This window comes from Thunnus thynnus, chromosome 23, assembly GCF_963924715.1.
Source record: "Thunnus thynnus chromosome 23, fThuThy2.1, whole genome shotgun sequence".
In the NCBI taxonomy this organism is placed as follows: Eukaryota; Metazoa; Chordata; class Actinopteri; order Scombriformes; family Scombridae; genus Thunnus; species Thunnus thynnus.
Genome location: NC_089539.1, coordinates 4748276 through 4763603, shown reverse-complemented (window position 1 = coordinate 4763603; position 15328 = coordinate 4748276). Strand labels below are relative to the sequence as shown.

Here is a 15328-nt window from a genome sequence, read left to right as displayed (position 1 = left end):
ACAGCTGGACCAGTGGAAAAAAATGTTTTTTATCTAAATCTATGCAGTATTGATCTCCAAAAGAAAAAGGACAGTCTCTTTTTGTCAGCCCACACATGGAGGTCAGAGGTCAGCCACAGAGCAGCACAATTACTCAAGGACACATCAGACAACAGGCTGGATATAACTATCATGAAGTGTGATAGCCTTGATGCAAACATGCCACCAAACATACTGTACATGTGTTACAAAGTCACCACACTTTGGAGGAAATTAAAATACCTACTGAAACCATGTTCTGTGGCTGTTCTGGGTCCAAGGAGGGCCAGTGTGGCTTGCTGTGAAAAGTCTAGAGTCTTCATTACCATTTTAGTAAAACATTTACTTATTTTCTTTCTCACTTGACACAAACATACCATATTTCTCTTCCCCAGTTTAAACTGAGTTTATTCAAATCAGTGAAGCAGCGTCTCTCCGGCTTGTATCGGCTGGTAAATGTCACTCAGTCTGTGAGGTGAAAGAGGGTATTGTGCTGTCGAGTCTGCGAAATGAAGGGAAGCTAGGTGAACCTGACGTCCTTTGATTAAAAAGCAGGAAATATGAAGTGAAGTGAGTTGCGAGGCCAAAGCAAAGAAAGTTAAAATAATTTACATAAAACGGGAGAGTTAGATCGTTTTCCTGTGTTGTTAATAATATCAGCTTGTAAGATGATGGAGGTTGAAGATAAATTCTGGCAATAACTGAACAAAATTGCCACCAGCAGCAAGTACAGAGGATAATATGTGGACATTGATCACTTTGCTTCCATAAAAGAAAGGAGAATGGACTTCAGCGTCTAAAAACATGAGTCAAATATGGTTCTCATTTGTCCGTCTGTCTTTGCTCTCTAGTGGTTTAAGTGATGCTTAAATGTCCTGCTGTCACTGTGTATATTTAACTCCTTGCTGTGCTGATGTTGTTTAGAGGATTATACTGGAACTTATTTCTGCTGTCTAAACAGCATTTTATTTAATCACGTGAATTTTCACAGTTGTACTTTTTAGTTATGTTTTTTTTTTCTTAATTTGGGTGTTTTAATGAACCGAGGAGTTCGTATTCTACAAATATTACACATTATGAGTTATTTAAGGTAGATTCTGATTTTTTTTTTTTAAGACTCAACATTGTTTCTGTTGCCAAAAAAAAAAGACATAATTGTAAAAAATAACAAATAACATAATTTCCATGTATCTATGACGTGCATTATTTCTCTATATCTGTTGTCTGAATGTAATTCCATTATTACTATTTGAGTCATAATGTGGTTTGTTGTTTTAGTTAGTTTTAGTTTGTCAGTGGTTTTGTGTTGGTTTTGTTTGGAGCACAGATGCTGGTTATATTGGGAGAAGGATGATGTAGATGGAGCTGCCAGGCAGGAGGAGGTTTATGGATATGTTGAGGGAAGACGTGCAGGCGGTTGACGCGACAGAGGAAGATGCAGAGAGCAGGAAGAGATGGAAACTGATGATCCCTAACGGGTCGAGCGGAAGGAAAAAGAAGAAGAATTGGTATGTTGTTTTACACCACGATGCAACAGCACCGCAAATCAGAACTTTTGACAGTTTGATGGTAAAATGACACAATGTAATATCTTACATGTTATGTCTGTTAGATGACCTGCCTGACTTAGTTTTCCCTCCCTATTTATTTCCTGAAACACACTCAGTATTTAACACACAAGTATTAAAATAAGCCCTTAATTTCAAGGTTAATGTAACTGGCCTCTTAAAAATAACAGCTGGTCCAGTACGGTCCCTGAGGTTTAAACAGGCCACAACCACCACTGACCATATTGTCCGAAGGGGAAAAATGGGAGGTTGGCACATTCTGAACAGATTTTTGAGACTTTTTTGTGAACGTCCTCTACACAAACACACAGAGGTTAATGCTGTGTCCATAGCAACTCGTTGAAGAACATGCAGTTTCAAATATTTGATGTTAGGATGTTTTATAATACCTGAAAAGAATTTTTTTCTCAAGCAGTGTGGATCAAATTCTACAAATGCAGAAAAGCATTATAGTACCTGTAGGTTTCTATGCAGAGGTTTGCTTTCATTCTGGCAGCAGAGTCTGGCAGGAGCTGGCCGAGGCATCGCTGTGACTATAAACACAGATGAGAAATAAATAGACAGAGACAGAATGAGACCATTATGATCAGGGAGATGTCTGGTTAATGAAGATGGGTGTGCCGGCTGTCAGATGATTACCTAGCTCTGTAATTCAAACGTGAATCTTCTGAGCTCCTCTCCCTTTCACAGTATTTGCATACTGTACCACTGCCAAAATCACTTTTACTGACCAAACAGTGAAAGATTTACAACTTATTAAGTAGAAAAACGGGACAATTTCCAACATACTGAGGTACCCAGACTTTTACAATGTAGCGAAGAAGTGAAGCACCTAGCACGCTGAGCCATGGAGTCATGATGTTAAGGAGGGGGAGAGGAGAGTATTAAATATTTTACGTCAGACATTCCCATTGATCAGCTGAAGCCTCTTATCCAGCTCAGCTGCCTCCATGTCATTACACAGGGAGAGATCATAGGCTGCTTGCACCCAGCAGCGTGTTAATGAGCCAGTGGAGCTAAGGTAAGCCTGTGCACACCATTGCATCAGGCGTTGCGAGCAGCACTCATATCAGCAAACTAAATTTAGCACGGTGGATTTGTAGGTTGACAAGCTTTACCCCCCCCCCACCCCCTGTCGTCACAGTTAAACTCCTTCATGTGCTGCCAGCAAACCTGTGAACTCTCTGAGGCGTTTTACAGTCTGATATTTTAATAATTCTCAGAATGGCTACGTGGTTTTAATTTTGAGAAAGGCAAAAGGCATTTTGTGAGCGTGTAAATCTGTACAATGATCTCAGCTCCCATCTATGGATGTACAGTATTATTCTGAGAACTGGATACTGCTACATGATAAGAAAGAAGACATGTAAAATGATATACTTCTTTCCACTTTGTCACATTTTGCTTTTATCAGCACACCAAATTTTCCACCATAGCCAAGCATGAAAACTTTTTTTGTAATATTTCAAAAATTCCTCAAATTTGTTTGTTTCCACCCAGGTTTTTTATGTGCAAATTGAAAATGCAAATAAAAATAGGTAGATAGATACGCACCTATTTTGACTAGTCATAGCTGGAACAAGTTTCATTAACGATGACCCCAAGTTCTATTGAAGTGTCATCATGCACAATACCAAAGCCTGGAACTGTCAGAAATCAACAGGGTGTCGCCATTATTAATGTTATCAATTGCATTTGTATTTTTCCTTCTATGACATATCAAGATATCTACAATTAAATGGTCTATTTATGTGTCATACACTATACATATACTTAGTTGTTACAATAAAACACTGTACTACTTTTGAAGTGGGCTGACATAACTCTACTTATGCCCAAACTATTTCCACAGTAAGACTGCAAGTATTTCATTTACTTCATTGTTTTGCACAAGAAGTGACACAAGGCGTGCACATATTGGTTTTCTGGATGCTCCCTTTAGCTCTTTTCCAGCTGAGCTCACTTATTTCTGATGTGTAAAGTACTGTGGGACAAAAGTGTCAACACCTCACTCAAAAACCAAGAAATTTTAGTATCCATGCTGGTTGTCATTTGTCCAGCGTGCACTATACTACACACTTAAAACATGGTTTAAAATTGTGTTTCGTGCACTGGAACAAAGGCAGTGATCTCCACTGGAGTCACAGAATGGATATGACATTCTAATAAGATAATAATTAATGGAAAATCTATGTGTTACACCCACTAATATGCTGTGCTATTGAACATATTGTTATTCCTGTGCTGTACTTGCAGTGTTGTGCTCATAAACACGCCCTGCACATATTTCTATCTCTCTGTGAGTCAGTATTTGTATACTTCAGAGGAGACGGGATGATAGTTCCTTCTGTAATTATTGCATGATATTGTGGATTGTTGGTGATTTACATGCCTGTCTGGAGTCACCACATTTTTTTTAAATCTCTATCTGAATTTACAGTACACATGTTTGCATCTTAACACAAACATCTGCTCTTTATGCTTGATCGTTATCGTTGTTTTCTCATTATATTCTCTTGCTGTAGCAGCTGATTTTTTCTGTAAACATTTAGTATTTGTTTCTTTTGTCTTTTCTCAGCACTGATGCATAAAGGATCGCTTTAATATACACCCGTCATATGTATTTATTGTTTAATGTTTATTTGCATTATTTATCTGTACAATATGCATGTACTAATGAGTAAAACTGATACTGAAAACAATTGAAATGGCTCAAAAACAATTTTACTCATCCTATAAAGGCAATGCATGATACAGTTGTGAAAATTTAACAGCGTCTATGTGGATACTGTTGCAGCTTAAGTAATGTCCTGTATATAGCCAGATAACCCCTTAATGGATTTGGACTGAAACATTAGAGTCTCTAGGTCTTGTTGTTTATTTGTGCTGTGGTGCATTCAGGCGCCAAATTACTGAAAGAACACTGAAGGTGTCTGATAGCGTCTATTCTCAGCTTATCTCCTCGCAGTTACTGGCTCTCAGCTGATGTGTAATTAACAGGAAACATTTGAAATCCACCACACGTGAAAATAAATGAGAAGATAAATAACTAGAATGGCCTCTGCTTCGTTATGAGCTGCTAGAGGGTCCTCGTTTGTATGCGCAGGTGTGTGCAGAGGATGAGACGCAGCTATGAATGGATGGCCTCATGAGAAAAATAAATAAGAAAATAAATAGAATTGAGGTAATTTTCCGCTCGACATGAGGACTGAATGAATTGAATTATTAAGTCCACTCATTTCAATGTTTGTTTTTTTTTACCCTCGCAATTTCAGCCTTTATGGAGTCGATGTAGTAGCAGGTAATTAAGCTGTCAGGTGTCACAGAGGCTCCTGTGATGGACCACACATGAATGTTAATCCAACCCTGCATTGGCGTCCCCCCCCATGCCAAACCTCCAGATCTGTAATTGAGTGTGTAATGAAATTTAGTGAAATCAGTGGTATGTGGCACATGTTCACTGACTCAAACAGTATCGTTTATTTAATCCTGCATGTCATTTAAGTCCGCTGTCCTTTCAGAGAGATTTGAAAAGCATAGAGTTTTCTTTGTATGACTGGATTTGTATCAACTGACCAAACACTGAAAACAACAGGTATGATGAAGGAGCACCAGCATTCAGAGGTCATTGGTACAATTCCATAAAGCCTTTTGTGGCATACAGCCCGTCAAACCACTTCTTTGTTTTTTAGTTTGCTCCACTGCGGGCATTATGATCCTTTAATTTACTACAATCATGTTTCATCTTTTTAATTTTCTGCAGTTTGCTTCTGCCAGACATTGAGAAATGTTCTTCTACACCTATTTGTTTCTAACCACTGACTCCAGCTCCCTCTGAATGGCCTCGTCTGCACACATACAATGGAAGGATATCGTATATTTGTTTTTCTAACAAGCGTTATCCATTGTTTTAAATGTTTTAAGTATTAGTCGTTCTGATCAATACAGATGCAGTAGTGAAGTCCTGAACACAGCAGGATTTAAAAGAGGTAGATTTTGCAATTCATTCCGTTGTATTGCTAATCGACCGTTAGCAAGCTTTTTAGTTAAGAGAGCTTTATTTACCTTCTTCAATAACTTTTTATTGAACAGAATGGTGTGCAATCATGAGCAAAATTCCAGGGGGAAGTAAACAGAACAGTGGAGAGAAAATAGAGAGAAGCTGCATGAGCTGTCTTCACTGACTAGTGTTATTCCAACTGGGTCGAGTAGTGAGTTAGCGGTTAGCTCACCAGCTACAGCAGTTCACAAACTATCCCTGCAAGTAGTCACTATGGACCCACCTATTTCGTATGGACTAGCAAATGTCATTTTGTGATGGCACTGTCGCTTCAAATGTTGGTTACCATTCGTTGTAGTGTTGTATTGTATTGTGACAACACATCTGCTCCAGACACAGTTGGCAGCACTGCCAGCCACCTCTCCCGGTCCCTGGAAGTTATGATTCATATCACCTGCTGAGCAGTGCCAACATTTTGACACAACATGAATTTTCCACAGAGAAGTTCAGCTACCTTGTTAGAAATGATTAAATCGGGTGCCCAGTGGCCTATTGGTTCAGGCATACTACATAACTGCAATGTCCACAGTTGGACCTTTGTTAAACGTCATACCCCTCTCTCTCTTTTTCTCCCTGTGTTTCCTGCCTCTCTCTGCACTGATGATCAAATAAAGGCAAAAGGCCAAAAAAAGTAGCTTTAAAAAATAAAGAAATTATTAAATTGACATCTCTCTCACTGAAAAATAAAGAATCAGTGAATAAGCAAATGTATTTCATTTCAAAAGTTGCCGGAAACAGGATGACTCCTACTTCACTGTCCAGTCCATCCTCAGCGTTTGTGCACTGGAGGCTTCAAGTTTCCACATCACACTTGTGGAAGTTGCATAATGAACCGTGATTGGCTCCAAAGTAGTTATGACGTCACAAATCATGCTCGTAGGTCCACATGTTAAACTCAGATTTTCAATGAGAAACAGAGAAACTTTCTACGTTCAGCAGATGAATGTGAAAACAAACTCTGCACGTCCATCATTCTGCACAGTGAAGCTCAAACATCCAACTGAAGGAATAATAAATGTATATTTTTGAGTGGAGGCGGATTTTAACTTACGAGAACTCTCTGGGAAGTTGAGAGGTTAAGATACTTTCTACATCGTCACAGTTCTGCTCTAACTCTTCCACTGGCCTGCAACAGCAGCTGCCAGGTGTGTTTGGCAATTTGAAGAATTGCTGGAGTCAATTTTTACAGTAACTGACAAACGTGGCTGGCAGTTCCACCTAGAGTAATGACATTCATGTTTCTTTACACACTCCGCTTTAATCGCAAAGCTACAATTTTTAACAAGTGAATCACAGTTTGGGGGCTCTTAGCTTAGCAACATCCATTAGAATAGAATTAAAGGTGTGGGAGCTGTAATTCACAGAATCAATTTTTACTGCTCTTAATTATCTGCTGGATTATTGCCAGATGCGGTCTCAGAGATAAATTCTAATGTACTCGATAGTGGTTGGAGCCTTATGCTGGGTTAAAGAACAGCGCTAATTACAGCAGAGAAGCCTCCCACATTCCCTCCCCGGAACAGTGAATAATTCAGATGGCTGTGATTTAAATGCAGCCAAACAGCCATAAACTAACTGGAAGTCTCCTCATGTGCCCAAGTTACAGTACATGCTGTGTTTTTCCGTCCTAATTGTCTCACTTAAGCACACCTTATATCTACACTGTGGAATTGTGCTTTTATAGGAAATTATTTATGTTGATCGCATAACTGAAAAAAGATAGTGCTGTACCACTTAATGTCAGTGAAAATCAGATGACTCATGCCAAGTACAAAAAAACAGATGTCATGTATGTTCTTTCATATTGGTATCAGATACAGCTCACTTCCCACAAACTGAAGAAACCTTGAGTCACGGTGACCAGCAAGGCAGCGCTGCTTACATCCTCATACTGAACACATTCATGCTGCAAGACAACGAATACGCAGGAGTCACGAATTAAATCAATGCATGAGTAATGCAAATAGAAAGAGATGATGAATAGATAAATAGCAGAATAAAATAAACAATGACCAGCATCCTCTCCAAGGAAATTCAGCATTTTCATCAACAGACTATCAAGCAGTCGAACATGAGAGTAAAGCTGTGTTTGCGGGTGTGTGTGTGTGCGCGTGTGTGTGTCTGTGTCTGTGTGTGTGATCTTCAGGCGCCAGGAAACCCTGTTCTCCCATTTCCACCGTAATGAAACATAATCACTTTGAGAGTGGCAACTTTGTCTCACAGAAAGCTTTGAGATGATCTGGGTCTTTTCCAGTTGGCACTGAGTCAGACCTTGTAAATGTGTGTGTGTGTGTGTGTGTGTGTGTGGGTGTGTGCGTGCGTGCGTATACAGTATGTGTGTGAGGTTGGGTGTGCATGAAGATGAAGAGGGGGAACAAAGACAGGAATACAATGCAGAAGAAGAGAGTACAGTAATAAATATACAATTTGGGGAAGAGAGAGAGCACCTTTAAGCATAATGGTCTTTAAAAAATAAACTTTTGTAAATGGAATATCTTTAGGTACTCAGCTATTGGTCGGACAAAACTAACAATCTGAAGACTTTGGGAAATTTTTCACAATCTGTCATTGTGTAGACAAATAATTGATTAATTGAGAAAATTACCAGCAGATTTGCTATTGAAGTTGCAGCTCCACTCGTAGTATATACATGTTTTGATTGGTACCAAAACATGTACTGAGGTTCAATATTCAGCCTTAGTCAAAGCTTTATGAGTAAACATTTTAGATGTCTAATTGTTTAATTAGATTTAATATAGATAATTCATTTTCTAAAACTTTTAATCCACTAGTTTTATAACCCCCCAGTGTGCAAATCTTCATAGACAACCATGGTCCAGTGGAACCTGAGGAGGAGAAATGTGCAAACAAAGACATAAGAGTTTGAAAGAGAGAGAGAGACAGAGGACGAGAGACCTTTTAACATATTAGACCAACTGGCATTTACTCTCCCTGTCAGCTGCTGTCTGAGCAAACAGGAAAACAGGAAGGAGGTAGAGAAAAAGCCAGTCTGAGCCCGAGGAGTGACCACAGCTGTCAGGTAGAGCTGTGTGTCACTGAAGACTTACACCCCATTTATGGAAAAGGACAGAGGAGTGAAAAAGCAATCACTGGGCAATTTAGCAGTCTTTTAGCCATCTATTGTTGCTGGTGGGGAGCAGAGCACAGCCAGGGACGCACGGCTGGGTTCTTATCTGATGTGATAGATACAGAGCAGCTATTCGTCTGCTTTCACTGCTTTTTAGCCCTTATTAGAGGCGAGGGAGTCGCTCTTTCTGTTTCCTGGTAATGAAAAATGAATTCATAGACATCATTTAGAGGCATGGTCTCATTTACCGATAATGCCGCGCTCTGATCGGAGGCTTTATTTCCTGCTGGAGCACAAAGAACTGTGAGCGTCATTACAAACACTGAGCTCAAAGGCTGCGAGGAGCCTTACATCACCGTTGTTGCTATGCGACACAAACTTCAACAACAACTTGCAGGTTACATCTAATTAGTGTCGAGCTGGCTAACAAATGAAAAAGGAGACAACGTTGTTGAGAAGTAAAAACGGAGAAGATGAAGACAGCGATTGTGCTTTTGAAGAGTGTGTTAAAGGTGCATTTCACCAAAAACCAGAAAACATATTTCATGCCTAACTTGAGTGCAGTCCATCCATCTGGATAGTTTCTGTGATTTACGCATTCTGACATGAACTCATCTCGTTACAGTGGAGCTAAGTGCCATTTGGTTGTGCTCAAAATGCCCAAACATGACATTTTCAAAGACCAAACAGTTACAGCAGTTTCCAAATGACAGCCAACAGTGACCTGTTTGGAGATAGATGGTTAGCAGGCATGTGATGTGATGTTTACAACGGACAGTTTGGGTAAAATTTTACCATTCTCATCCAGATAAGTTCCAAATAAGTTCAGCTAACCTCAGGGTTTCTTTAAAATTTGTCTGATCATCTGTTTCTTACACTGTCTGGCCTGTTTTGGCCTTGAGTGATGTTGCCACAGTAACTGTTATTAGGAATAGAAATGATGGCCAAAACAACAAAAATAGGAAACAAGTTGTAATAAAATGAAATCTCGCTTTAGGCTCCTAACTTCACTCTCTACAGTAGATTTGTCATAGTTCAGCAATAAAAATGAAAAAATGTGCCTCCCAGATAACATCACATGTGACCAAAGCTTTCCTAGGTTATTATGGAACAACTGCTACTTGTACTATTATTAAGGCCCTAAAAGAAGGCTTATCGCTGTAAGTGTGGCCATTTGACTTTCTACACAGCAACATTGTCTCTCCAACTTAACGAAGGTGTCCAATGTGAGTGTAATCTATCAAAGAGCAATTTCATCTGCACTTCTAGCACAGTATGATAAGGCCATAACATTACAGAATGTTGGACTTTGCAGGTACTGGAGGATGAACAATATCATTCAAAAATGAGATACCCAGCACTGGAAAAAACACTCATCCAGAGATCCAGAGAAAGCTTATCTGTGGTTTGAAATCACTGATGGATTAATGTCAGGTAGCAATTTTTCCTTCTAAAATCAGATACAAAAAAGATTTTATAATTGAACTATGTCTGGCTGCTTTGCTGAAAAAATTATTTTGCCGGGTTAGAGCTTGAGTAAGCAGCATCATTCACTAAAGGTTATTACTACATTTTTCTTTTTCCTACTCTAATAAGCGGAGCTGTACAGTGAATAAGTGAAGGAGGTCTGATACATGGTCCATGTTCTCCAAGCATGTCGACTCTACTGTTTGTCCTCCAGCAGTGGTGAAACTGTGGTCATCTATCAAAACACTGACATACCAGCAGGTTGCTCTCACTTCTAATTTACAGTATATGTGTTATACCTAACCTTACTAAAATGTGTTTTTCTTAATGACTCCTGACAACTATAAGATGATGACTGATGATGACCCCTGTCATGTCCTACATACACTATGAGTTAACACACCTCAGTAGCTTTCAGTACTTAATGCATATCCATCTGAGTTTAATTCTCCTCCATCCGCTCCGCCGTGTCGACACGGGCTGAGAATCAAGTGTGCTTTTAATGCCAAAGAGTAATCAATCTGTCGGTTTATCAACCTCCAAGCTCACCGTTCATTTCCTCCAGCAGCAATATTTGGCCCGCCATCCATAACATTCACCTGCCGTTAGACGGACGCTCCATCAGCTTTTGTTTCATGATTGAGTGTAAAGCACTTTGCGTGTTTAATGATGCTCGTTTGGGCCTCTGCTGGCCACTACAAAAGTTATAAAATAAAATCAAAAACTGTATTTGATCTAATGAAACTAATAAACTGGGATTGGGTTTTCTTTTTTTATCAAGTGTGGGGTGTGGACAGAAGCCATAGTCATTCTGAGAGGATTACAATATCAGGCTTCAGGCTTGAAAATCAAATAAAAAGATTATTATTATGCATATTAGGGCTGCAGCTAATAATTATTTTCTTACCCTGCTAGTTACTTTTTGATTATTCGATTAACTGTTTGGTTTATTAAATGTCAGAAAATAGTGAAATATGCCCATAACAATGTCCTAAAGCCCAAGGTGATGTCATCAAATTACTTGTTTTATCCAACTAACAGTCCAAAACCCAAAGTTTTCCATTACATAAGACAAGGATGCTTGAAAATTTAATTAAACAATTGACCATTATTGTTTTGTCGATCAACCAATTCAGCTAATCGTTTCAGCTCTAAACATTATGTTACACTATGTTTTGCAGTTCAGAGTCTGTGCTTGGATGCACTGCTAGTATTTCTCTTTTATGCATAATGTATGGAGAAACTGCAGGATTCAGTTTTTCAGGGACTCAAGTGCCTTTCCAGCCATTTAGTTCAACCAGCCACTGCTCGTGTCAAAGGTGTTAAGCTGTCACCCACTCACATCTTTCAAATATCAGTCAATCAGTGAAGGTAGACGCGTAGTCCCTCGAGTCCTTCTGTTAGCGCTCAGCTGAGCTATACCGCCATGTGTTTCAATTACAGTTAGACTGAAGGGCAGTGAAGGACATGATTCCTGAAGGAAAGTAGATTCAGTGGTAAATTCTACAGGGACTGCCCACACACACATTCATAGGGTAGACTTTTGTTGTGAGTGACACGTTGAGTTAACCAACCGTGCCACCCAATTAAACAGCCCCTATGGAGGTTTGCTATTGATCCAAAATGAACACCAGTCACACTCAGATAGGTCAAATAAATACTGCTGTGTGTGTGTGTGTGTGTGTCAGTGGTTATCTGTACCTTTTGCTCAGGGAAAAAGCTGGGGTCAGCAATAAAAAAAAAAAATTTTAAAAAAAATCACGACCCTTGTTTTCAAAGTCAAATTACTCGTCCACATTCAGTGCCTCATAAACCGCTCACTTAGCCATGCAGCTATAATGTGTCCATGAGGATAATGTTTTACAAATGACAAATTTTATTTCCATTTCTCACAGTGTGTTTTATCCCTCAGTTTATCGTCTGATTCAGGACCGGCTTGCCCTCCAACGGACAGATCAGGCAAGGTAATTACTTCCATTAGCCCCTTTTCACCTGCTCTGATAGTCAGGATTCATTAAGCTTATCAGTTTATTAATCCACATGTAATTAAGCACTGGGGACCTCCAGGGTCCTGCTTAACAAAAGGAATATCACCTGTCCCATTATCAGCTGGTGACACTCGTTGAGCATGACCCTATATTCTGGCTTACTTCAAAGAACTTTCAGATGGGGTCGCCACCCTCACACACCCATATTAGCCTCCAGTCAAAGAAAAGTTTCTTTTGCGGAACCAAAGTTAATTGAAATAACTCATAAGTTCAGTTTCAAGTTAAAAAAAAAAAAGAAAATATATTTTCTGCACTTGATATAAAGTGTTCAGGAGGAAAGATTACTGACTGTACTCTCTTCTCCCTCTACTGCTGTGGAGGGAATGTTAAGTACAGAGAACACAGTTTATCTCAAATAAAGATAACTACATCTCAGTACATTTAGCCTCCTGTGCTCAAAAACGATCCTACAGGGATCTTCATCAGGTCAGAATGTTTAAAAAATGGAAACCACACCCATATTTACTAGGGATGTGCAGGGGCTGAGTTTTGTATTTATATCTGTATTTGTTGAGGCATCAAAATTACTTGTATTTGTATTTGAATAAAAGTGGAAAGAGGCTAAAAAATCCTACTTTTGCTTTTATTACATTTTTAATTTTAGAAAATTAAAGTGTTACAATAAGTGTTCATGAATAAACTACCATATGAAGGAGGTCCCCACAGCGGGTCTCAAAGTAGAGTCTCCCTGATCATAGATGACTGTGCTGACTACTGAGCTAAAACTTTACTCATCGCCTCATTGCAGACAGACCTCTACTTATTTATACACTCATAACACAGAGACAGCACACCCATTTTCATTTATTGCCTATTTTTTACAATCTAACTTTGTGGAAAGGAGAAGGGGAGCAACAGGTTATGGAGAGTCCCTTGGGAGCACTTTGTGCGAGTCAGTAGCACAGCTTTATCTCTGGGGAACATCCCCAACTCCAGGAGTGATGTCCAAATTGCGAAATGCGCATCATGTAGCAGGTGGATGTGACTCCCCTTGTTGAGGTCTACTGATAGACATAACAGTGGAACAGAAGAGAGAGACTGAGATTGTCACATCCTGCCAGGACTTTCTGTTTTTGGACTCTTTGTGTTTTTGTTCTCTTGGATTTTCTGTATTACACTTCTGTTGAGTCAAGTCCTTCTGGAAATGATTTTGCTTGTCATGATTTGGGTGGTAGGCTTAGAGGACTGCCTTTGTTGGTTAGCTTAGAGTATTGTGTTTTTTGTTTTCTGGTTTCCCTGTGTTTTCTCCTCCTATGTTCATGTGCTCCTCCTCTCACCTGCCCTGCATTAACCTCGTTAACCCTGTCCTGCTCTGTGTCTTCCCCACACCTGCCCTGTATCAGTCTCATCAGCCCTGCCCTGCTCCCTGTGTTTCCCTCAGCCAATCACTCCCAGCCTGCCCTGCCCTGTGTCTAGTCACCTGTTCCCCATTCCCTGATTAGTTTAGTTTGTATTTAAGGTCTGGTTTTCAATTGATTCTTTGTTAGATCTTCTGTTAAGTCAAGTCATAGTCAGTTCTGTCCCGTTTAGTCTTGTCAAGTCCGTTCTGTTTGGATGTATGCCTGCACTCTCTGTTCCGTCAGCTTTTGTTTGGATGCTCACACCGAATAAAAGCGTTTTACTTCAGCCCTGCTTTCTGGTCTTTGCATTTGGGTCCACTCATCCCTGCTACACCATGACAGAGACAGAGATGTAACCAACCAAGCTGGTATTTCATGTTTTTTTTCTTCCTAAAAACATAAACTTTTTGAAATATTTGTATGAAACAAATATTTTTAAAAAACCCAACTTTATTTTATATACAAACATTATATCAGATTCATCATCCCATATATAAGGATCTACATCACCTACATTCATGAAAACGTGTATCTATAATGGTGTCCTTGCAGCATCAGCCCCTCACTCTGCGTTCAGCTACGTAGGACCACTGACATAATGTATGTGAGGCTGAGGCGGTTGCCAGGTCTAGCACCTGCAGTCTTACTCATCTCACGATTGTTGGCTGGTGGTAATCCGGTTAACGTTTCTGCTGTTGATGTTTATCAGTTTCAAAGCTCCTACTGGATTTGTCACATGGGTTTCAGTGAAGAGCTAGGTGTTTTAGACAGCACCTCTGCTCTGTACCTAGAGAACATTCAGGATGACTCACACATATACACTCACAGCTTCCAATGTCCTTGTTATTTTGACTCTATTCCTGGTATTATTTTCTATATGGTCTCAAGCCATTCTAATATAACAAGTATAATGTCATAGTACTTAAAATACAGTAATAAAGTAAGGAGCAACAAATATACATAACATACACATACATAAAATTGACACCAAAAGCACTCTTAAAAGTAGGGTAAGAGGGTTTGAAATATACCTTGAAGTGAGACTATATGTAACATATTGACATAAGAGATAAAACACCCCCCCTTGAACTCAGGTGTTTTATTGCTAGTTTTATTGGTCTGGTATGACCAGTAGCTTATGGTGGCTAATGTTAAGGTAGATATTGCTGTAAAACTGACATTACTTAATCCATTTTGTGACTTTATGATTGTTTTCTTCTTATGCTGCTGTTAAGTTTAAATTTTAGCATATCACAGATAAACATTTAGGTAAAGACACTTGAACAGGAGACATGTTTGTCATTTCCTGCCTGTGGTCCCATCCACTGCCAGTTGGGTCGCCTAATGATGATGTCATTAAAGCAAGTGATCCAATCTTGGAAAGTAAAGGCAAATTTAATATGACATCATCCTTTAATTGCTACACGTGACCACAGTAGCAGCTGTTCAGCAAGACTTACATAGTCTCTCAACTGGGAAACCATTTATTTTAAGGTCATTAAACAAAAGAAAGTCTTACAAAGAGGTAAACGATCAGTGTCAGCCAGGCTTACATTGGTCTCTGGTTAGTCTGTCAGACAGATTGCTATCACATGCATAACATAGAAAGCACTCTAAGATATTTTTACTGATCTAGATTTTGCAGTAGTCAAGTGATGCTGCCTGTAGGGTCCAGGGTCTAATATGGTTTCCTTTTCTACATTTTACCCCTCTTACTTTGATATAAAAGCAACCATTAA

General features: G+C 39.4%; 1 long non-coding RNA gene across 3 annotated transcripts in view; it reads right to left on the bottom strand.

The window, feature by feature from the left end:
- Positions 1 to 15328, bottom strand: part of LOC137175505 (uncharacterized) — a 38470-nt gene that overhangs the window by 15761 nt on the left and 7381 nt on the right. For all 3 annotated transcript variants that reach the window (XR_010925633.1, XR_010925631.1, XR_010925630.1), the window contains exon 2: positions 2043 to 2119. This is a non-coding gene — a long non-coding RNA (uncharacterized lncRNA). The remainder of the gene's footprint in view (positions 1 to 2042; positions 2120 to 15328) is intronic.